Genomic DNA, 25,645 nt, shown 5'->3' with positions numbered 1-25,645 from the left:
TCTTTTTTTGTTTTTGTTTATTTTATTTATTTATTTTTGAGACAGAGTCTCACTTTGTCACCAGGCTGGAGTGCAGTGGTGCAATCTTGGCTCACTGCAGCCTCCGCCTCCTGGGTCAAATCGATTCTGCTGCCTCAGCCTCCCGAGTAGCTGGGACTAGGTGTGTGCCACCATGCCCAGCTAATTTTTGTATTTTCAGTAGAAAATGGATTTCACCATGTTGGCCAAGATGGTCTCCATCTCCTGACCTTGTGATCTGCTGGCCTTCGCCTCCCAAAGTGCTCGGGGATTACAGGTGTGAGCCACCACGCCTGGCCTTTGTTTGTTCATTTGTTTGTTTTGTTTTGTTTTTTTGAGACAGAGTCTCCCTTTGTTGCCCAGCCTGGAGTGCAGTGGTACAATCTCAGCTGACTGCGGCCTCCACCTCCTGGGTTCCAGTAATTCTCCTACCTCAGCCTCCTGAGTTGCTGGGATTACAGGTGTGCACCACCACACCCAGCTAATTTTTGTATTTAGTAGAGACAGGGTTTTGCCATGTTAGCCAGGCTAGTCTTGAACTCCTGACCTCAGGTGATCCATCCTCCTCAGCTTCCCAAAGTGCTAGGATTACACGCATAAGCCACTGTGCCCAACTTAGAGGTGTGACCACTGCGTCTGGCTATTCCTTTTTGAATTTCCATAAAACAAGAGTAAATGATGAAATAAAACTGGCAATTAAAAATTAAATTATCCTTAAATTTTAAGGTAAAATATGTGCTGGGCCAAGACGATACTTTTATCATTGTTGGATAGAGAGCCACGGGGCTCTCTCTTCACTCATTCTCTTCCTCTTCACTAAGATGTATCCGTCGATATCATGTGCATGAGCCTTCACAATCACCTCTACCTTTCAGTGCAGTAACACCAACCAAGCTACTATGCTAGAATTGAGCATATAACTTTTAGAAAATCCACAAGGCAAATTGGTGAATTTCTCACTTCTAGGATTAAGTGTCTGTCAAGAAATCAGCATGAGGTCAAGAGAGTTATAGCTCAAACACTTTCTTTTGAATAAATTAAGAGACAGCTAGTGAGAAAACTATGATGGCTTAAAAATACCCAAGCAACCAGAAAACCATTAAAGGTGAGAATCACCAAAATATAATCTGGGGAAGCAACAGAAATTCTAGCTCTTTAAGCCATTTTGAAAGAGACAACATCAATTCATTTTGGAACATGTCTAACTACTCAGTAAATGTGATTCTCATCAGCAAATTGTCTTAAAATTTATTTTGTAGAGCATTACATTGGTAATTCTAACTAAGATGATATTGACCAACAACATTCTAGCTATACCACTGAGGCCGTATATTCAAGTTTCCCGAAATTGGAAAGCACAAGTCGCTTTAAATCTGGAACAACTAGTGAATGTCCTGTGTCTTTTTTTGTTTGACAAGCTTTCAAAATCATTTCACTCCTGGGGCCCATTGCCACCTGATGTGGCAATGAAACTGATGAAAGGAAGGAAGAAGGGAAGGAAGAGAAGGAGCAACAAAGAGAGAGGGAAGCTGTGCTTCTAAATTAGCAGGATCCTTCAGCAGCGCTTCCTCGAAATTAAACATTTAGTCTTCAGTGCCCCCGTTACTTACATGTTTTGGGGAAGTTTCCACTTGGAACTGCCTTTTCCATAGTTGTTCTACCTTGTAGCAGGCGCACAGATTAGGCCATCCCTTACCTGTGTATCACATACCACGAAAGTTTAGGGTTTGAAGGGATTTTAGGGTTTAGCAAGTGTTTATTTTTTGGTTAAGGAAGCTGCAATTCAGATAATTAATTTAAGACACTTAGCAAACTCACAGAAGTGAGAAAAGGGACCCACTTTGACATTATTCAAAGTTATTCTATTCTTTTTTTCTGCATCCAAGTATATCAGCTGTTGTCATTCTTTCTTATTAGATTCTCTCATTCATTTATTCCACAAGTATTTACTCCGTGCCTAGAAAGTGACAGCTATTGCTGAGATGGCAGTGTACAAAACAGACAAAATTCTCTACCCTCGTGGAGCCCATGACCAGGGATTCAGTGTGATTTAAATTCCTGAATCTCTTTTCCATTCAGAGGTTGCTGTTTTAACAATTCTCAGGAACCACTTAATTAAAATCAAAAGCGTTGAGCAAATCACTTACAGGATTAAGTGGCCATCGAGAAATTATGTCCTACTGACATCACTTGATGAGTATGGAAATTACAAATATGAGTCCACTCTTTCGATCACAAAGGGAAATGGAAGCAGTGTCCATTCAATTTTTAAAGAGAGAGAGAAATTAAACCTCATGAAAAAGTAATGTCCCAACATAACATCCAGATTCGTCAGCCACCGCTCCTGAAACAGAGGGCAAGACTCAGAAGTAAGACAAAAGACAAACCAAAAGCATTTTTACAGGCTTTACATACAGGATAAGAAAACATTAAACTCTTGGCAAACATCCTAGCAGCTTGCAAAACAAAACCACTCCCTGACTGTAAGTATTTAGCCCACAGCTGTTGGAAATGAAGAATATCAAAATACGCAAATGTAAGAATTCATGCACGGGCATCAAAGAAGCAAAGCTCCAGGGAAACTCCAGGGTTGAAGTCAGACTAGGATGGATCACTGGAGCACTGGAGAAGAGGCAGGAAAGGGAGGTCTGGATCATGCAGAAGACCAAGCCACAGCCGCAGCTCTGGGCTGTGTTTATCAGCCTCCTATACCATCATATGGGAAACTTATCTCCATCATTCAGAAATGCATTTTAATAGCACACAAAGCCTGCTTCAGCTGCTCCATTTTCGCATGGTGCCTCAGTTTACTCAGTAATGAAGTCATAAAAACATAGACAGGGCTCCCTTTTTGCTTTGTCTTTTTTTCTTTTAATCAAATCTCATATTTAATGTACAAGTAAAAATAGTTAATTTTGAAAAGCAAAACAATCTTGTTTATAAAGAAAAAGCATTGTATACTTTTGAGAAGCCAATGTTCTGACACTTCATAAATCCCTTTATTTCTTGCTTTAAGTAAAAACACCACATTCCAGCCATAAAAGAGAGACACATTCATGAATGGGGCCAACCCTTGTGTGGCCTTATTAATGATGGTTATGAAGATGAAGTCATAACTTAGATAAATTATTTGTGATGTGTTTTATTTTTGAATTTTACAAATTTGGTGGAATTTGACCATGTTAGTTTAATAATTTCAACCAACAATTACTAAAAATAATATAGAGGGAACCTGTACTATGCCTAGAGGTGAGAGGCATGTCCCTGGATTTGGTCCTTTCAGATATAGTGACACAGAAAGGCACCGAAACTAAAGAAGGCATGGAAAGATGATGCAGAGGGCAACTGAGTTAACCAACACATGAAATGCAAGAATAAACATGCTTCTCTTACATCACCACTTTATTCAAATAATTCAAGAGACTTTTGTAAGCATTAGGAAATTGGTCCCTAAAATAGCATGCGTTTCTTAGGTTAAAAAAAAAAAGAAAGGGAGAAATTGGAAGATATATTGTAAATTGCTCTGATGAGAACCAACAGGACATACTCTAGTTTCAAGGCATGAGAGCTACAGGCTACAAGAAGCTGAATTAGTACAAGTGATAGTGACAGGAGGAAGCCAAATGCCTATGCAGATAGGGGCAGGTCCCTGGTTAAATCCCACCTCCAAGCTGAAGACAGTTTAAAGCCTAAAAGCCAAGCTACAAGTCAAATCCACAGACTGGATTGAGAACCTGTCTTCCTGTTTGGCATGCTTTTCTCTGATCGATCCCTACCTTTCAACTATTTTACATATGTATCCTTTCCTAATTGGCTTTCTGCACTGCTGTGCTTGCCTTTGAGTGGTGCTTTTGCGTTAGTCTTTCTTTGCCTACTCACAAACAAATCAGCACACACTCCCCTATTCTGAGACCATAAAAGCCCTGGACTCAGCCACACTAGGAGAGAGAAACCACCTGACTGCTGGGGTGGGGGACCATCCCCTGTGTCCATCTCTGCTGATTCCATCAATCATATAATCAATAAAATTATTCTCCACCCATCTTCACCCTTCAATTGTCAGTGTATCCTCATTCTTCTTGGACACAGGACAAGAATTCAGAAACTGCCCAATGCAGGCAAGCTATAATGTAAGCAGAGGCTTGGGGCCAAGTGAGGCCTGGGTTGCAGGGCATTGCTGGCCATGGAGGTCCTTGGTTGGCAAAGTGGCCCAGAAAAATCCTGTGTCATATCTGGGGGCTCCCCAGGGATTTGTTAGAAGGGCAAGTGAGTGCAAATCTATGACCCATCACTTCTTTTTTCCCTAGGCTTCTTGTCCTCAGACTTTTTCTGCAGACAGATAAAGCATTTTCCCAAAATAGCACCCACTGTCAGCATGAAGCAGTTAAGATCAGTCACCATTCTTATCCTATTGGCAGTTAGATGTACCTCTTCAGAGGGGGACAAATGTCTAGGCAGATATGGATGGGTCTACAGTGAAACCCAACCTTCAAGTGAAAGTTTAAAGCCTGAAAGCTAACCTACAAGTCAAACCCACAGACTGGATTGAGAACCTGTCTTGCCATTTGGTACACTTTCCTCTGATTGGTCCCCACCCTTCACTATTTTACATATACTTACCTTTTCCTAATTGGTTTTCTACATTGCTGTGTCCACCTTTGCATGGTGCCTTTGCTTTAGCCTTTCTTTGCATACTCACAAACCAATCAGCACACACTCCCCTATTCTGAGCCCATAAAAGTCCCAGCCTCAGCCACACTGGGAGAGAGAAATCACCCAACTGCAGGGGTGAGGGACCACCCACTATGTTACCTCTCTACTGAAAGCTGTTCCATCACTCAGTAAAATTCATCTTCACCCATCCTCACCCTTCAATTGTCAGTATATCCTTATTCTTCTTGAATGTGAGACAAGCGCTTAGAAACCACCAAACTCAGGTACAAGCTTTACCACACAGGCAGGCCAAGTGGTCAGGCCCAGGGTTAAGTGAGTCCTGCATAGGGGGGCATGGCTGGCCAGGGAAGTCCCTAGTTGGCAAAGTGGCCAAGAAAAATCCTGCATCACAAGTAAATATGGCCTCCCTGCCCCACTGCATTCCTGCCCCTGAAAAGCAGCTGACAGGATTAGCATTATATGATAGGTTTCCAGAGGACAGTTTAACTTCATATGTGAAAACATATATATCCTTTGACCTAACAATTCCTCTTTTAAGTCTTTTATCTTAAACAGCTAACCAGAGAAGTACACCAAAGGTATTTGTACAAGACACTGATTTCACCTTCCTTTCTAACAAGAAAAAATGGGCACCCCCCACCAAATGGCCCACCAAGGGAATTATCTATATGATGAACTCTGATGTGATCTTTAAAAAGGAACATGGGCCAGGTGTGGTGGTTCATGCCTGCAATCCCTGCACTTGGGGAGGCTGAGGCGGGTGGATCATCTGAGGTCAGGAATTTGAGACCAGCCTGGCCAACATGATGAAATCCTGTCTCTGCTAAAAATATAAAAAATTAGCTGGACATGATGGCAAGTGCCTATTATCCCAGCTACTCAGGAGGCTGAGGCAGGAGAATTACTCGAACCCAGGAGGCACAGGTTGTAGTGAGCTGAGATTGTGCAACTGCACTTCAGCCTAGGCATAAGGGCAAAACTTCATCTCAAAAAAAAAAGAGGGGGAGAAAGAGAGAGAGAGGAAGATATAGAGTCAATAAAATGAGAAGAACCCTTCATGACAGATTGTTGGTTAAAATAAGCGATTTATAAAATGGTATGCATAGGTGGCAGAGGGTGGATGATGAGAAATTAATTAATGGGTACATTATTGCTTATACACTAAAAGCCTCGATTTCACCACTACACAGTCTACCTATACAACAAAATTCCACTTGCACCCCGTAATTCACACAAATACAATAAAATGGTATGCATGATACGGTACCATTGTTTCTGGACAAGATGTACAAATGCAGAGACATCCGGAAAAGCAGTCTCCTGCTTACCGGCAATGGTATTGCTCAGTGGTGAATTTAGGATGACTTTGACTTTGATCCTTGCTCTAGCCAGTGTTGCTTGAACATCCTACAAGAGGAGCTGCGGACTTCATCTGGTGCTGTGAAGAGGCCTCTAGGATGAAGCTGACAGAACTTGAGAAGTCCTGGGGAGCCCCAGCATTGCGACCAGCAGAGGTCCCAGGGATGGGCTGACTGGAGGGCGGGCAGAAATGCTTAAATGATGTGGAAGCAAAGAGAGAGCCCAAGCAGTTTTACAGCAAGAGAAAGGACTGTGACGAAGCAGAGTTTCCAGGTGATTAAGCTGAGTCCTCCCTGAGGCTGCACGGGATTGCGTGTCCCATTATTATTCATGAAATTCTTGCCATCATGGAACTCAGTGGTCTGTTGGAAAAGCCTGGCTAACTGGTTTGTGGTTTTTGTTCTGTTTTGGGGTGTGTGTGTTTGTTTTTGTTTTTGTTTTGGTCAGCTGGGATCTGTTGGGGAAAAGCAAATACCAAGCTAACTTTCTCAAGGAATACCATAGTCATTGGAGGTGGGGGAGAAATTGTTCCACAGAACATGTGAAATAAATCATCAAGGTCCACACATAGGCTGCAGACTATCTTGATTGGCAGTTGCATTCAACACAGTGAAATACAGTACGTTTTTCTTTCCTACAAAATGGTGCAAAAGAGGTAAAGGGTAATGAGTCTCTTCACATAACAGGAATCTAGCAGTATAGAGTGAGTGTAGAATGTCCTGCAATGGTTCCATTCAGTGTTGAGATCCTCATATACCAAAGATATAACTACCAGAACGTATAGAAGCTCTAATCCTGCAAAAGTTTCTGGCAAAAGAGGGAGAATAAGAAGCATTTTTGGCCTAAGTTTTAGTTTGCCTGGTTAAAATTCTCTATAGAGTAGGGGGAGCTAGCAACAGAAATCAATAATATTCAAAGAATTTTTATAGTGTTGGTCCAGCAGAGAAATATTGCTCAGTACTTGAATAACATATTTTGCATTACCTAAATCCAAAAAAAGGATTATAAAAATATAGCCAAAACACTTATTTTCTTTTCCATAAGACTCTGCTTGATAGAAATACTTATTAAAAGGAAAATGTCTTCAAACTGATTGCCCAAAATGGCTGGAGTTCACATGTCTGGGAAAATGACATGCGAACATTCAGAGGACGGACTTTCCTACTTGATCATTTTAACGGTGGTCACTTGAAAACTTCACACTAGATTTGTACACTGTACCAAATCAAAAATTAAACAGCCAAAAGAAATAAAAATCAAAACCATTGTGCAAAACCACGCTGCAGCAAAGAGCCCTCAAACATGTGAGGCTGTTTAAACATTTTAGAACATCTCAAAGTGAAAACAAACTTCTCTGCTCAAATCTAGTAAGCGAATTTTTGATGTTACGGCACAGATTTTCTCTCATGCACTTTGAGTTAACACAGAGATACAACTTAAGACAATAAGCATGGCTGGCTTCTCCTGTTTGGGATTCTTAAATCGTAAGAAATACAGCACGCTGGCTGTTTACTCTGTTTGAATTAACAGCAATGTACATATAGAATGTTGTTAAGATCAAGTCATTCTATGACCATTTGCTGCTTAAAATTTTTCCATTTAACAGAATCCATACACTGGTCATGTTTAAAATGAGACTTTTCTGTGACCAGAATAAAAAGAGTATTTGTGTAATCTTCAAAGTGTTTAGTTTGTATTAAAGCTAAATCCAGAGGCTCTGAAACCTGAGGGGCTCTCGATGTGGATTTTTGTTCTGGTTCACACACCTTGAGACAAAGGCTCATAGTCAAGATGTGGAGGAAAAGACGTTTTTTTGTGTGTGTGGGATGTGGGGCAAATTTATTCCTGAGGCAGCCTGGAATGGGCGTCAGAAAATGGATAGAGTGTCTTCTTGGAGAAAGGGCCTCTAAGTAAACTCCGCTGCCATTCAAAAGATTTGCTCTGACACTTAACAAGTGGTGTAGGAAGAAAGGAAAATCTGTTGTCAGGTTTGGGGTGTTTATCAGCTCCCCTCGAGACACTTGACCTAATGCTGCGGTCCCCCTAATCCGCTGATCTGCATGCGGTGGCCTCACACGCCTCAGCCCACAACTGCCGGCAAAATTGCCTGGAACACTTATCCCAACACATTGATCCCTCAGTATATTGTGTGCCGCTCACCTACTCCCCCTCCTCCCCTCCCGCCCCCCTTTTGCGACTCCCCCGAAATTTAATTCTGCTCACAAATTGTGAAATAAGTTGTTTGGGCTGGATTTGTCGAGTGAATTGTCCCACTAATGAAACAGTCTGTTCATTATACAGTGGTAGGACAGAGGATTTAGCGCTCCCATACCCCGGGACCCAGGCAGGTTCACGTTTTTAGACTGACAGTTGACAAAGGAATGAATAGCTCTCTCCTGTCAAATCAGGCTTACAAACAGCTTGGCATACAAACAGTTACTGCTTGCATGCATGAGGATTTAGGGTCCCCGTCTGCTAATGCCCCAGATTTGTAAGTACAAATTGGTTAGTCTTCAAACTGTTTGCAAAAGGAATAAAATGACCAAAAATTAGTTTGTTTTAGCCTTTTTCCCTCCCCTCCCCACTCCTGCAAGTGAAACATTAAAAAAAGGAAGAAAGAAAAGGATAAAATAGTGTGTAATGGTCTCATGGAATATTGCTGGGTTTTTACTTAAGGCATCAAATTAGGCAGAACCATTGTTTGGCAGGAAACATTCTGTTCTGCTCGGACACCCTGCTTCTCAAAAAGCAGCTGAAAATCTAATGGAATTAATTTCAGATGTGTGATTTTCAAAAACAGGGAGGAGAGGGGAAAGGGGAGAGATCAGAAACATTGATTTCTATTCATCTTAGTACCTGTTGCTTAAAACAGGTTACAATAACTCGTGTCCTTTTGACGGTACCGGTCGTTGGTCGTTTACAATGGGTCACTGAGATTTCTGAAAGTTTCGTCGGCAGTTATGTGTAAATTAGATAAAAACCATTTTATTTTTTCTTGTTGGTTTGTCATTTGTATTACTAAAGTAAACTAATACAAAAATCACTGAGAGAGAATGCTCTGTAGGAAGGAAGGATAATACTTCCACCATGCGATTTCTCGATGTGATAATATTTAGTCTGGGTTAGGTTAAATAACTCTTTGCTGTATTATAACTGAGGCACAGCGGTAGACAGGGACAAGAGTGACAGCATATATTTTTATTGATTTCTAGAGAACAAATGAAAAAGGCAATAGACAATAATTTTTTCAACCTCAAGCATGACCCAAAGTCTTTGAATTAAGAGCTCTTTTCTTCTTCATAAAGTACATTCCCAGGGTAACCAAACTCCTTGACAAACTAGGAGTTGCTCTCCTATTTCAGTGAGTTCGTGATCATGTCTTTCTACGCACGCTAACAACAATTTTTTAAAATCAGACCTTTTGGAAACTTTGCAAGTAGCAGTTATGAGTGAATTCCAACATTCCTTAAAACCTTTTCTCCTATCAGTGTTTAAGTCTTGCAGGGGTAATTTGCAGCATTAAGTGTTCCAAACAATAAGCATAATCTTAATGCATAAGCGTACAAAGTCAATGACAGTCGGCTATTGGAAATCTGAATAAAGCAAGAGCGTTAGACTACGAGAGAGAATAAGTGGGACAGCCTTCGTCCCAGATATGATTGAATCGTTTTTTTATGACGTCGTCCAAGCCTATAGAATGTTCTGCACCTGTGAGTCCTTATGCCAAAATTGGTCATTTAAATCTGAGGATGGGAATGGGAGAGAAAGTTACAAACAACTCCATAGCAAACAACACCGCGGCTGCCCACAGAACAGATCCAAGTGGTCTCTCTCCATTTTCCATTTCTCCTTACCACTCCCAGAACTTTGCAAACATCTTCCTCTAAAATTCATTCCTTTCCCATCAAACCTAAATTTTTTTTTTTTTTTTTTTTGCTACATCATCATATTTTGGGCATGTCAAAGACAGAGGCCAGGAATGATGAAAAACTTCAGCTTAAGAAAATGTATGTGTTTGGTGAGATCTTTTTGGAGAAATATGCTTCGAGAAGTGGCATTTTCCTATGGATTATACAGTGCAGTGATTCCCTTACAAGGGAAAGCCATAGAAAATGCAGGGGTTTCAATAATCAGGTCATCTGTTTGGGGCAGACTTCTCCATACAATCCACAAGATTATAAAGAACGCAGAGGGGAGTGAGACTAAAGCCGACCCAAGTTCCATGCAAGAGTTGACGAGAAATGAATCAATACTTTGGGCTCTTTATTGTCTCACTCCTTATGAGAAAAAAAAGGCTGCTGATGGAAAGCATTGTTTAATAGCATGCTATAGGCTAAAATACAAAGCTTTCCAGCTCTAGAAAAGAGCTGAGGCTAAAGCAAGCTAGCAAGCTGCATCATTAGTGGGAAGGGATGGGCGTGGCGCACAGGTCTCTGTGGAAGGAAATGCTGTTGACCTACATGCATAGATTTTCATGCTGGTAAAGCCTCAGCCTCCCCGTGACTATGGGCAGGTCTCTTAACCACTTTGAGCTTCCCCACCCCATCTGTAAAATGGGGAGAACAGTATCTCAGGCTAATACTGTAATGGATAATTTATGTGTCACACAATGCCTAGTCCAGCAATCAAATATATGTAAATATTTTCCTTACTAAAAAATATACAAATAAGTAGAGGCCAAGCACGTTGGCTCATGCCTGTAATCTCAGAACTATGGGAGACTGAGGCAGGCAATCCCTTGAGCCAAGGAGTTTGAGACCACTCTGGGCAACATGGTAAAAGCCCTTCTCCACAAAAAAATAGAAAGAGTAACCAGTCATGGTGATAAGTGTCTGTAGTCCAAGCCACTTGGGAGGCTGAAGTGGGAGGATCAGCTGAGCCCGGGGAAGTTGAGACTGCAGTAAGCCCTGATTGTCCCACGACACTCCAGCCTTCGCGATCCTGTCTCAAAAAAATAAAAAAGGAATATGTGTGTGTGTGTGTGTGTGAGCGCGCACATATATACATTCTTATGAGGTTTCTAAGCAATTGCAACTGGCTGAAGCAGAAAAACATAGTGTTCTATGACGCATCTAAAAAGCCCAGTTGAAAACTGAGGGTAACGGTTGTGGCTGAATGAGCTACCCGATCAGTAAACCTCAGGCTGATGTTGCATTCCCCACTGCCGCTTAATTCACCTAAGATCAGGTCTGGATGTCAATCTCCCTTATCTTACAGATGAGGAAGCTGAGGTCCAAATTAACATAACGTGGGGTTAAAACTCAGGCAGCCAGATCACCAGTTAAGTAATGTTCTTCCCCTTCAGCACATTCATTTTAAAGGAAATGCTGTAATGCTGTAAACTGGCTTATCTTTGACACATATTCTTGTTTCATTTGTATGAAATGGGGCATTTGTGTGGGTTCAGTGAGTTTTCTGAACTGACATTAAGGAAGTACTTTTTGCCTTGTAGGCATGTTTATGAATCTATGTATTAAGATCTATTTTAGAAATTGATTACCAAGTCTACCTTTCTTCCAGTTAAATCCCCAGGTAGTAGTTACTGTTGTTTTGTTACTTATGAAGTCAAATAAGCAGAAAAAAAAACCTATTTGTTATTTTATATCATCTTTTAAAATATAACATCAAAAATACATCTTTCAGCTGGGTGCAGCGGCTCACACCTGTAATCCCAGTACTTTGGGAGGCCAAGGCAGGTGGATCATGAGGTCAGGAATTCAAGACCATCCTGGCCAAGATGGTGAAACCCAATCTCAACTAAATATACAAAAAATTAGCCAGGCTAATTACAGGTGTTGGTGTGCACCTGTAATCCCAGCTACTTGGGAGGCTGAGGCAGAAAACTGCTTGAACCCAGGAGGTTGCAGTGAGCTGAGATCATACCACCACACTCCAGCCTGGGCAACAGAGCGAGACTCTGTCTCAAAAAAAACAATACGTTTTTCACATTAAAAGATCTATTGATTTGAGAAAATTGTACTTAAACCATGGCCCCAGGGTGAAATGAATGGCGAGCAGAAATGCCAATTACAGCAGATGGGAGGAGAAGCATACTTGCCTTAACTTACACAGGTTTTCCAGGATTCCCTAAGGCCCCCCCAGAAACCTCTAGAAGATATTTGTTTTCTTTCCCTTCTAGGAAGGCTGCCAGAATCCCTTCACCCAGAGCACCCGTTCGACATAAAGCACCAGAGAGGCCAAGAAGGCTGCCACTACCAGGCAGCGCTCAGGGTAGGACAGTGGCCGCTCACATCTTGGCTACATATTGCTTTATTCAGCATTTGTGGCACCCCGGTGTGATAAAGATGATCTTTTAGAGGAAGGGATCCAGAAAGAGAAGTCTAAAGCCTCCAAGATGAATTTCATCATTTTACCCAGTACAAGCCCGTGGCAGATCTATACAAAGAGCCGCCATTCTCTAACTAAAAATGGGTGCTCTAAGAACTATGTGAAAAGGAATGTAATGTAGAGGTTGGACCAAAAAGAAAAGAGGCTGTGCAGTCAGGGGACATGGTTTTGGATTTCATTTTAGCTACTTATAAGCTGTATGAACTCAGCTCAGTTGTTTAGTTTACTGACTTATTGATTTATTTAATTCTCCATCTAGAAGATGGAGGTAATAATAACATCTCCCTCATGAGGCTGAGAGTAAAAATTCAATAAGCAAACACATATAACACACGCATGCAGTACTTACAGCACAGTCAGTGCGGTTCATAAGTGTTAGCTGCTGTCACTGGATATTCACAAGATCCTCTAGCGAATGTTCCCGAGTGTTCAAAGTGTGGGCTTTGGACCAGAAGAAAGGACATCAACTTGTCAGCAATACAGACTCTCGGACCTCGTCCCAGAACTGCTGAATCAGAATCTGCACGTCCGTACAGCACTCCGATGATTCGTGCCCCCATGAAAGTTGGAGGAATGCTGACTTAGAACACACGCTCCAGACCTGTCCCTGGAAGCTTTGGCTGGGTGGCACTGAAATGAATGCTGAAGTCTTCAGCTAGGATCTCCCATATGCTAACACACTACTCAGTAGTGTGGGCTGCCAGGCTGGTTATTTAATGAGTTTTATGATACATTAAATCTTCCAGACCTCACGGCAATTTGACCATTAAAGAAATAACTTTTTTTAAGGTAGCCCAAAACAAGCCAACTCAAGCGAATAATGGGATTAGCGCCGTGATATTGAAATCAGAGTCAGACCACGTGAGTCCCTCTCCATCAATCACGGCTGCTGTCCTCACAGCTGATTGTGGCACATTGTTTCATCAAATTAAACACCAAAGGGATGTTGTAAAGGCAGCATACGGTCCTCTTTCAAAAGTAGTTAGCCTGGCATTGCACAAGTGGCCTCATGGTGGCTCCCCTGAAAACTTCTAAATCAACATATTGAGGGTATTTGCTTTTGCAGAACAATGACTCATAAAAGTGGTTGCTTTTAATTGCAGGCTTGCTGCCGTTGTAGTCGGAAGCAAGGCCAGGATGTGGGATGGGAAGGAAAGTAGATGGACTCATGATGAGAGGAAGGAAATTAACTGCCATCTTTTCCTGTTCTCCCATCCCAGAGGCAGTGACCACAGAGGAGAGACGCCTCCCACCTGGATGGATGCTGAGCGCTTAGAAATTGACTTTCTGGTGTATACAGAGTCCTATAGTCCCAGAATTTTGGGAGGCGGAGGTGGAAGAATTGCTGGAGGCCAGGAGTTTGAGGCTGCAATGAGCTTAAGACTAGCCTGGGCAACATAGCGAGGCCCTGTCTCTATAAAAATAATTTTAATAAAAAGTTTGCTGGGTATACAGACATGTACCTGTAGTCCTAGCTGCTTGGAAGGCTGACATGAGAGGCTGAGTTCAGGAGTTCAAGATTGCACTACTTCAGCCTGGGTGACAAAGCAAGACCCTGACTCAAAAAAAGGCGAGGGAGAAAAGAAAAGAAAGGAATAGACTTTTCTCCCTCTCTATCAGGCAAAAGCAGAATGGGGACAGTTTTAGAATCAAGGCAAGAATAATGACATGTGGCTAGAAGACCTGCTGAAGGGGAGAGGATGTTCTCAGGAGAGGTGGAGGACAGAGCTTCATAGAGGAGCCAGTGAAGGGCAGCTGCGTCAGCCTCTGGTGGCTCCAGTAGGACCCTCATCATTTATGATGCTTCAGTTAGATGACACTGGAAGGTGAGGCCAGCCCAAGTCTGACTTTCAAGAGAAAGTCATTAGGAAATATTAGGAGTGATGTCTGGTTGCTATTTTGTATGTATGTGGCTGACCTTTCCTCCATGAATGTGATGGATTAGCCCACGTGATAGCAAACCTCCCAGCACCCCTGTGAGCTCAGCATGGAAGGAATAAGGTCACAGGTAGCAGGTCACCTGAACCATATTCCCGTCTTCCAACTCCAACAGGTTGTTCCACCCTGCCCTCAAAGTGCCCCCAAAATAAGAGGACTTGACCAGCCATGGTGCAGGAGTGAAGATTGCCACAAGTCACCTCCCACCCTCTGGTTTGTATGTGACCCTTTGTCACTTCTGACCACACTGTGCTGCCACTCCTAGGGAGCACCCCTAAGTCCCTAGCCCACTTCTATCTCTGCTCAGAGGTAAACACAATTAAGAGAGCTAAGGGGACATTTGAATTACAGCCTGAATAAAGATATTATTATTGGCTGGGTGCAGTGGCTCATGCCTGTAATCCCAGCACTTTGGGAGGCCAAGGCAGAAGGATCACTTGAGCTCAGGAGTTCAAGATCACCCTGGGCAACGTGGTGAAACCCAGCCTCTACTAAAATAAAATTTTAAAAATTAGCTGGGCATGGTGGCAGGTGCTTGTAATCCCAGATACATGAGAGGCTGAGGCACAAGAATTGCTTGAACCCAGGAGGCAGAGGTTGCAGTGAGCTGAGTTGGCACCGCTGCAATCCAGCCTGGGCAACAGAGCAAGACTCTGTCTCAAAAAGTAAAATTACATAAAAGATATTACTATCGTTATACAACAGCAAGATGTGACTTTCATTTTTCAAAATCTACTGAAGGGGATAAAAATAAAAGTGAAAGTCTTGTCAGCTGATCCCATTACCAACCTTTCCCTTCTCTCCAAGAGTAGCCACTGGTGCTGACACGTTTTCTACCCTGAAAGGGGTCTTAGATGGTGCCTGGTCAGCTTCCCAGTGGATACAGGAATCTCCTCAGCAGCACTGATAACGGCTGGGCTCAGTGGCTCACACCATTTTGGGAGGCCAAGGTGGGTAGATCATAAGGTCAAGAGATTGAGACCACCCTGGCCAACATAGTGAAGCCCCATCTCTACTAAAAATACAAAAATTAGTTGGATGTGGTGGTGCACACCTGTAGTCCCAGCTACTTGGGAGACTGAGGCAGGAGAATCACTTGAACCTGGAAGGCAGAGGTTGTGGTGAGCCGAGGTGGAGCCACTACACTCCAGCCTGATGACAGAGCAAGACTCCGTCTCAAAACAAACAACCAGCACTGAGAATGAACCAAAATGCCTTTGTAAAAATCATACTAGTGATAATACTTCAGAAATAACACAGCCTTTTACCTTGAGAGTTGGGAGATACTGGTTTTCACCCTAATTCATTAAACTCTGGTAGGATAATACAGTATCGTAGGGGTGCTATTTTACCCTTCATAAAATAGACATGAGTTCTACCACGTAGAAGCCTCAGAAAACTTCCAGTGATGATGGTGGAAGGCAGGCACGTTACATGGCTGGAGTAGGAACAGGAGAGAGAGGAGGAAGGTGCTGTACACATCTTTTGTTTTTTGTTTTTTTGAGTCAGAGTTTCGCTCTTGTATACCAGGCTGGAGTGCAACGGTGTGATCTTGGCTCACTGCAACCTCCACCTCCCAGGTTCAAGTGATTCTCCTGCCTCAGCCTCCCAAATAGCTGGGATTATAAGCGCTTACCACCTCACTCAGCTAACTTTTTTTTGTATTTTTAACAGAGATGGGTTCTCACCATGTTGGCCAGGCTGGATTCAAACTCCTGACCTCAAGTGATCCACCTGCCTCGGCACCCCAAACTACTGGGATTACAGGAGTGAGCCACCATGCCCGGCCAGTGCTATGCACTTTTAAACAACCAGATCTCACCAGAACTCACTATCCTGAGGACAGCATTGAAGGGGTGGTGTTAAACCACTGATGAGAATTCATGAGCCAATCACCTCCCACCAGGCCACACCTTCAACATTGGGAACCTCCTTCCTAGCAGTGTGCAAAAAGCAATACATCACTAGGTAGCCAGGACAATTCAACCCACGAGTAGCAATAGAAGTGACCTCAAAATTTCAAGTTATTTTTCTTAACCAAAGGAAAACTTTAAAACTTCAAATAGAGGAAGTTGTGTCAACAATCACTAAGGTCATTATCTGCTGAAGAGATTATTGGTAAAAGGAAGATTTTATAAGAAATGGAACTCATCTACTGGTCTGATTAAGAAAATTCACCATGGAAAGACTTCACCAGAGAAGTGAGAGAAGTATTTCATTCCTGCCTGAATAACAGGGCCATTTTAATGGAAAACACGTGTGCCACAGAGTGGAGAGCGAGTTCATCCAAGGCAACACTTAGATCATGTCCTTAGCAGTGGCAGGACCAGGTGGCTTCTGGTACAGGACTCACGGGGGTTGGCCACGTAATTAGTCTGTGCTCACATTGCTATGAAGAAATACCTGATCTGCAGCCAGTTAAGCTGACCAAGTTTCTTTCCTCATGGGGGCCCAGTGTGCAGTGGCTGCAAACAGCAGCTTCCTTGGTAGTGTACGCAGCCTGTTTCTTTTATGGGTTGCTCTAAGGGACCTTGGTGACCAGCCTTTCAGATGTATGTTCATGTCTCTGACCTCGCACCTGCCCCAGTGTAGGCTCCAAATAGGTGTGCGAGGTGCCTCTGGAAGGCCCCAGGGCACTGTGGCCAGTGTTCACATGGCACCATAGATATTATGTCCCTCTGCACCAAGCTGCAGAACAAGGAGCACGTGATTGAGCCCCTGTGCAGGGCCAAGTTCAAGTTCCCTGGCCACCAGAAGATTCACATCTCAAAGAAGTGGGGCTTCACCGAGTTCAATGCTGATGACTTTGAAGACACGGTGGCTGAGAAGTGGCTCATCCCAGATGGCTGTGGGGTCAAGTACATCCCCAGGTGTGGCCCTCTGGACAAGTGGCGGGCCCTACACTCATGAGGGCTTCCACAGTGCTGCCCCCTCTTAATACTCACCAGTAAATCCTACTTCCTATTAAAAAAAAAAAAAAACACCAGAGACTGGATAATTTACAAAGAAAAAAGTTTTGACTGGCTCACAGGAAACATGATGCTGGCATCTGTCAGTTTCTGCAGAGGCCTCAGAAAACTTCTAATGATGGTGGGTGGTGGAAAGCAGGTGGATTACACACTGGAGTAGGAACGAGAGAGAGGGGAGGTGCTGCACACGTTTAAACAAGTGGATCCCACTAGAACTCACTATCCTGAGGACAGCATCCTGGGGCTGGTGCTAAACCATTTATGAGAATTCATGAGCACCCATGATCCAGTCACGTCCCACCAGGCCACACCTCCAGCAGTGGGGATTACAATTTGACATGAGATTGGGTGCAGACACAGCTTCAAACCATATCAGTGATCGTGTACGATCTTAACCACTGAGCTAAAATAATGGCTACATGTAACCAATGTAAATGACCTTAATAAACTCATAACCCTGCTGTTTGGGCCACCTTGCGATCTGCTGTAGCTGAAGCATACCAACCAACCAACCTGCTGCGGGAAGGTGAGACTCAAAACACACACCTGTGGTGAGTTATTTTTTGATATCAATTTAAAGCCCAAACACTGATGTGATTTGGTCCTCTTTAGAGCTGGGCTTCATCAGGCACTCTCCCGGTTAATTAGCTGAGCTGTAAGATGTTGCTAATAGCTACCCATCTTGTAAACATGTTGAGCAGGCCCTGCCCCTGAAGAGCCCACACTGTTAAGTGATATCTCAGCTGGGGCTGGCAGAGCCCATCTTCCCACCAGGGAGCAGTCGCAAGGTGTGCAGCCTCCGCTCAGCATCAAAACATCATGCTCTGAGAGCTTCTCACTTGGTTGTCGTTCCCCTAGAGGTGACTGCCTTTTGGTATTAATGATAATAATGAGAAGGAGACTAAAAACTGAAGAGGAGAGGAGGAGTGGGAGAAGGAACTTGCCTTTACATTCACTAGAGAGACTAGAGGTGGTGAGATTGCAGACATTCTGCTTTCTTCCCAAGGTAAACAGAGACATCAACCCTTGCAGAGAAGAACATCTCTGTGAGTGTTCCATAGTCTGCTGAGATGGCTGACTGGCTGCTCTCTGGCTAGCTACCAAAACTAAAACCCCAGCAATGGATGATGAAAAACAGTTTCGCAAAACAGCCCTCAGGTAGGAAACTGCAAAGGCAGAAGAAGGAATGAATGAGGAAGTGGAGGGGCCACACCGCAGCAGCTGTGTTTGCTAACTTGATGTTTGAATTCTTTTGCAGGATTATGTCCAATCTTAGGTATTCAGAGGCATATCAGGGAAGCTGACAGTATAAAGACAGAAGGATTCTGGAGTTAGGGTGAGCAACCATCCTAGTTTTCTCTGACTCTCCCGGTTTTAGTACTGAAAGTCCTTGTCCAAGAAACTGGATTTGCCAAGTCCCAGGCAAATCAAGATGGTTGGCACCCTGCCTAGAGTCACAGAAGTGCATGGTTGAAAGAGACCCTGGACCCTCATCCAATGTCTTCATTTTTGGCCCAGGGAGGTCAAAGAGGCAACGCGGCACAGCGCTCAATGTCTTCTGTATAAATCAGGAATAAAACTGACTGCTTTTCTCCTTTTTTTTTCTTTTTTTCTGAGGCAGGGTCTCACTCTGTTACCCAGGCTGGAGTGGAGTGCAGTGGCACAATCATGGCTCACTGTAGCCGTGACCTCCCAGGGCTCAGGTTATCCTCCCATCTCAGGCCCCCAAGTAGCTGGGACTACAGGTGCGCCACCACACCCTGCTGATTTTTGTATTTTTTCATAGAGGTGGGGTTTTGTCATGTTGCTCAGGCTGGTCTTGAACTCAGCATATATGTTATAAACAGAATTCCTCTGATATTAAGGATAATATATGAGGGCCTACAGTCCTAGGGGCTTGGGGTTTATGGGTGAAGCTTTATATCACTTAGATGCTCTGTGGTCCTTAAACTAGCTAGCACTTGAAAATGGTACTATCATACATATCTTCAAATATGTATATTTGACAGTGGACAATAAAAAAGAATAAATCACATAGCTTCAAAAATAATGTCAAATACAGCTTCGGACTTTAAAACACATTTTAGAGGAAAAAATTAACTGTTATACAGAGTTAATCGTAATAAAGCAACTTCTTAGGGTTGACAGCAGATCAAAAGTAAGCTTAAAAGGAATATATGGTGTTTAATGTTTATGTACAAATTTAGTGGTCTGAGAAATAACTTTCCAATTGCACTGCCACTCTGTATTGGATGTGATACTAAGATAATGATGGAATATGTTCCTTTTATGGATACAAGAGGTCTATTACCATAAAGAATCAATTAAATCTGTGACTATATCAAGAAAAACAGTGCACAAAATACTAATGCTACAGAAAATGTGTCTCAGCCGGGTTAACAGATGGGTGAAGCGTGAAGCCAGATAAACTCTGCTTCTTTTGGCTTAGTCTTTATATCTCCCTAGAACTATGACTAATCCTCTTTATTTGAACAGCTTCAAAGACTCTAATTTGACACACATGGCATGCATACAACAGACACACTTTTAGTTCCTGCCAGCAGGTAATTAGAAGCCACAAAAAGGTATGTCTTGATAAAGAATTGCCTCGCTGCCCAAGCCACCACTTCAGTTGATCCAACAGAAATTCATCCTGTTACAGACCACTGCTCAGAGGCAGAGGAGGTCTGGTTTGCAGAAGATAAAAAAATCCCCCAGCCAATCAGACTTGAAATTGACCAATTTCATCCCATTATACTTGTGTATGGAAAAAGCCTGTTAATTTTTGTATAAGTAACTTTGTAACTGGGTACTTTACTTAGTCATATTGTTTCCAACAGCTTTTCAATTGATTTTTATGGATTTTATAGGTAGATAATTATACAATATGCAAATAATTTTCTCCCCATATTTATGGCTTTTTTTCCTCCTATCTGATTGCATTGGCTAGTATCCTACAACAGTATTGAAAAATAGTTTCCCTGGTGATCAGTTATATCTTTAATAATGGAAAAAAATGGTTTTAGCATTTGGACATTTAGCATCATGATGGTTTTTCAATTAATATGTGCATACATGTTTATGTGTTAATTTATTGTGTCCAGAATCTATTGCTAGTTGAAACTTTTAAAATGAAGAAATAATTGTAAATTTTTGACAAAAAAGCTCTTTGGGTCACAAAAATGTAATTATGGGGTTTTTCTTCCATTATCTATTAATATAGTAAATTATAATAATATATTTCATAATAGCAAGCCATCCTTGCATTCCTATGATTTTTGCATTTTAATAAACTTCTAAATTCTATGTGCTAGTATTTTCTTTTAGAACTGTACTTAAGGACATACAGTATAAAGAAATAATCAGGGCCAGGTGCAGTGGCTCACACCTGTAATCCCAGCACTTTGGGAGGCCAAGGCAGGCAGATTGACTGAGCTCAAGTTTGAGACCAGCCTGGGCAACATGGTGAAACCCCATCTCTACTAAAATACAAAGAATTAGCCCAGCGTGGTGGCATGCACCTGTAGTCCCAGCTACTTGGGAAGCTGAGGCAGGAGAATTGCTTGAACCCAGGAGGCACAGGTTGCAGAGAGCCAAGATCACACCACTGCACTCCAGACTGGGCGACAGAGTAAGATTCTGTCTCAAAAATAAAATAAAATAATCAGAATTCTCCCTGTCTGTACTGGCATTTCTATATTCTTTGGCTCTGTAGGAAAGTTGCTGATGCTAATACACCTCTCGGGTTTATTGCTGTAAACAAGTAATAATAATAATAGCTCACACTTCTTATAGCATGTATTGGATAAAAGATGATGATCTGGCCGGGCGCGGTGGCTCAAGCCTGCAATCCCAGCACTTTGGAAGGCTGAGGCGGGTGGATCACGAGGTCAAGAGATCGAGACCCCGTCTCTACTAAAATTACAAAAAATTAGCTGGGCACGGCGGTGCGTGCCTGTAATCCCAGCTGCTAGGGAGGCTGAGGCAGGAGAATTGCCTGAACCCAGGAGGCGGAGGTTGCGGTGAGCCGAGATCGCGCCATTGCACTCCAGCCTGGGTAACAAGAGCGAAACTCCGTCTCAAAAAAAAAAAAAGATGATGATCTAAGAGCCTGTTGCATAATGCTTTCAATCCTCAGAACAACCCTGTGAGGCAAGTACTATCATTATTATCATCATCATTATCTGCACTTTTCAGACAGGGAAACTGAGGTTGTTCAAGGTCACATAGGTAGTATAAGTCACAAAGTCCAGGCAATCTGGCATGACAGTCTGTGTTCTGATTTCCTAAGTCACTCGTTTATTGCACCTGCAACATGTATTTACTCACCTCCTCGTATTTTGAAGATTCTTCACAATATTTTCCTTTTAAAAAGCTTTGATGAATATCTAGGTCTCTGTGGTAGTTCTAAAATGTTTGTATATATTTATTCCAGGCACTATTCCCTTACAGCTCTCTCCTCAACCTTTCAACATTTCTGTCCAACATGCTGTGATCCAATATGTCAGGCTGAGGGAACATTAAGCTGAGCCCAAGACACTAGCCTAGTCTGATGGCATCCTGGCAGATTCTGTGTGGATGCTCCTGGAAAGGCAAAGACTTAGTAACAAAGGAGAATGAAGCATCCATGTCAGTTGGATGACCAAGCTGTTGAAATGACGCTACCCAACATGACATGCCATGTCTGGAAAAGAAGGAAAACTAGCTAGACTAAGATGTACAGCAAGACATAGTGCCTGGCTAGCAGAAGGCACAAGAAAATCATCGAGTGCCAACTATAGGTAGAGTGTGAGAAAGGGGCAGCGTCTGGGAGGTGCTTTTCACACTCTATGTCTTTTCCTTTGCCCTAGACCCCCTGTGGCATTCTTCAGGGGTTAGCCTTTGGTTTCTCCTGTTGCCTGGTTTTCATTAGCCTCCTGAAGCCCCTTCGTGTGAGTTGTAGTGTCAGGTGTGAAGGTGATAAAAAGAAGGCACCCTGTCAATATTTTGGGGAAGGAGTTTTGTGAATGGGCCTGATGAGCTGAGGTTGGGGGCTGAGGAGGGTGGAAGGAATGTTTCCTCTATAATCCTGCATTCAATCACTGGCGCTGAGGACAGCAGAGGCTCCTCCAGCCTCCCAAGGGCTGATTTCATTTGGCAAGCCCAGCCCTCTTTTGTCAGCCTCCCAAGGAGGTCCCACCCCTCCATGCTCCACACAAGGTTCACTTTCCAAGTGTCATGGATGAAACGGTCAGAACATGGGCTTGGCACTGCTGGGCTCAGCCTCTCTCTGCCACCAGCACTGGCCCTTCCCTCATAGGCCTTTGTGACTCTCTGAATCTATAATTTCAAGAACTTTTATATTTAGTGTTCTCAAAGCAAGTGCAACCTGGTGGAATGTGTTTCTATATACAGAATTTTTCTAAGAAAATTATGATTCCATTCAAGAACCAAAGAGCACCACATCACGCACAGCAATATGAAATGATATTGCTGAGGTACTGAGATGAAAGGAAACCTATCAATGACTTTGGTTTTTTCCTTCTCTTCCAGTCCTTAAGTATTATGGCTATCTAATTTTACACAATAATCAAAGCAAAGGTGAATTTTTTGGTACTTTTTTTCAGCCAAGTACTGTTTTTGATATTGCTATGTTGCTTTCAAAATAATTATGTCAATGCTAGATACTTATATTCTTGTTCCTTTATTCACATTTACCCTGTTGCTGGACACAAATAGAAAGGAATGTCATACCGCAGGATCAGCCCTGGAATCAGAAAACCTCAGCTCTGTTCTGCTTCTATTCCAACAGCATGAGCTGGGTACCTTAACCACGCCGAACACATTTCTTCATCTATGAAGCGATGATCACAACCGCACCTACCTCCCAGGGCCACCGTAAAATCCAAGGAAAGGATACACGTGACAGCTCCTTCTGAACGGCAGAGCTAGACAAGTGGTAGTTATTACCATCTTGTTTCCAAGTTTTCAATGCTAAAAATAAAGATTATAGTGAACATTTTCAAACACAGAGCATTCAACTTCCTTTAGAAGCTTGGCTTAGGATAGATTCCAAAACACAGGACTATTTGATCAAAAAAAAAAAAAAACATTTTTATGGTTCTCGGATCAGAAGTACTACCTGCTTTCCAAAGAGCTGAACCAACTTACATTGTAACTGGCTACATATGGATGTTGCACTTTGCTGAGACCTCACCAGCGTAGCGAAATTTCATTTTAAAATATGTTGGCTAATTATGTAAGTTGTGGCCATTTGCATTGTTTAACTATCGGTGAAGTCTGAACAGGTTTTAAGACCATTTTAAAATAACACTAATTTCCCAAGGTATGGAGAAGAAGACCATAACATGTGGAGAAACAACTTGACCTTTATATACTTATTCCAGGCACCACTTTAAAATGACACTTAAGTACCAAAGTGTTTGCGCAACTCTGTAGTCAGCGAGCGCTCCAAAACCAAGAACCCAACTTCCATCTTTTGTCCTGAAACATATCTGGCAAGATCTGGGGCCCAATCCTGCCTCTTCGATTCTTTTCTGTAGTGTGGATATTAATTAGCTTGTGAAGGCAAGTTACAGAGCTGGGGATTGACATTTTACCACTGAAACACGGAGGCTTAGGGGGCTAGACTTCAACTAACAGACTAGTCAACAAATATGTATTAGGTGTAATTAAGCACTTACTAAAGCATGGCTTCTATTCTCAAAGAAATACTAAGACAAAAGGGTTAACAACAGGAAACCATCATAGAACACGGAACATACTCGAGAACCTGGTGCTGGTGCCTCCCAGCAACCCGGCAGTCAGGAAATGAAGAAATCATGTTGCCTGGAGTGAGATGGAAAGTCTTCAGAGAACAGATAATAAATTGCTCTGCCGGCCAGGCGCAGTGGTTTACACTTATAATCCCAGCACTTTGGGAAGCCGAGGACGGTGGATCACCTGAGGTCAGGAGTTCAAGACCAGCCTGGTCAACAGGGGGAAGCATGTCTCTACTAAAAATATAAAAAATTAGCCAGGTGTGGTAGCATGCACCTGTAGTCCCAGTGACTTGGGAGGCTGAGGCACAAGAATCACTTGAACCCAGGAGGCAGAGGTTTCTGTGAGCCAAAATTGCACCACTGCACTCCAGCCTGGGCAACAGAGTGAGACTCTGTCTCAAAAAGAAAAAAAAATTGCTCTGCCTTGGATCAGGGCAGCAGAACAGACAAGAGGAGTCACCTAAAGTCAGGTCACCTAAAGTCTTTAGTACCCAGTTGCTGTGAAGAATTTAAAATTGTGACAACTTTTTGGTCATGCATAGAGAAAAATATTGGTATAGAAATGTTGACAATTGTACCTGGGAATGGAAGTTGGGGGGATTATAATATCTTTCTCTCTACGTATATTATTTATTTATTTATAGAGATAGAGTCTTACTCTGTCACCTGGGCTGGAATACAGTGGCATGATCATAGCTCACTGCAGCCTTGAACTCCTGGGCTCAGGAGATTGTTCCACCTCAGCCTCCTGAATAGCTAGGACTACAGGCCCATACCACAATGCCAGGCCAGCTTTTCAATTTTTTTCTGTAGAGACCCAGCTTCACTATGTTGCCGAGGCTGGTTTCAAACTCCTGGCCTCAAGCGATCCTCCCACTTCAACCCCCCAAAGTGCTGGGATTACAGATGTGAGCCATTGTGCCTGATCTATATTTTTTATGATAACCATAGATGACTCAAATGATAAAGGAGTATGATAAAATAGGAAGTAATATTATGGGATAACTCAGAAAGCTAACTGCCATGTAAAACATTTTAATTAGAAAATGTATTTTGAGATCCAAAAATTTAAAAGTACAACCCCTTTATACAAAAAGGGGTTGGCAGTGTCATGTTTTATGATCCGCTATGATTATACAGCAATCCGTGCTTCTTCCCTACCCACCAAGTACTTCTCTGTACCTACTGAGAGGCTAGAATGATTTTTTGAACATTTGTCTCCATGCATATCTACCCATAAAAAGAGTCAATACTAAAAGAGGTCTTCTGGGAAGCTGGGGGGTGGAGGGATGTTTGTTTTTTAATTATTCATTTGGTGCAAAAGTTACTGTGGTTTTGCAATTACTTGTAATGGTGCAATGACATAAAGGGAGCATCTTGTAAACTGAAGAGACCTAGAGCAGCACCGCCTACTAGTCACATGCTTTCCAAGGCGAGTGGATAAAGGAAGAAGGAAAGAAAGCTCCATTTCAAATTCTAAATTAGGTTTCAAGATACTCCTTAGGAAAGGCATCCGCTTCGGGTGTGTTTTCACTGAAGTGCTTGCGTGCTGGGAACACCTTCCTCCTATTTCATCCG

General features: G+C 42.7%; 1 non-coding gene across 1 annotated transcript; it reads left to right on the top strand.

Annotated features, from left to right (window-relative positions):
- Window positions 1–16,745: 16,745 nt before the first annotated feature.
- On the top strand, window positions 16,746–16,880 carry LOC118149997 (small nucleolar RNA SNORA70). Its single transcript, XR_004737766.1, has one exon. It is a non-coding gene; the product is annotated as a small nucleolar RNA SNORA70 (small nucleolar RNA).
- The last annotated feature ends 8,765 nt before the right edge of the window (window positions 16,881–25,645 follow it).

Source organism: Callithrix jacchus, chromosome 21, assembly GCF_049354715.1.
Source record: "Callithrix jacchus isolate 240 chromosome 21, calJac240_pri, whole genome shotgun sequence".
NCBI lineage: Eukaryota > Metazoa > Chordata > Mammalia > Primates > Cebidae > Callithrix > Callithrix jacchus.
The sequence above is the reverse complement of the archived record's forward strand: the minus strand, read 5'-3'. Positions and strand labels throughout refer to the sequence as shown.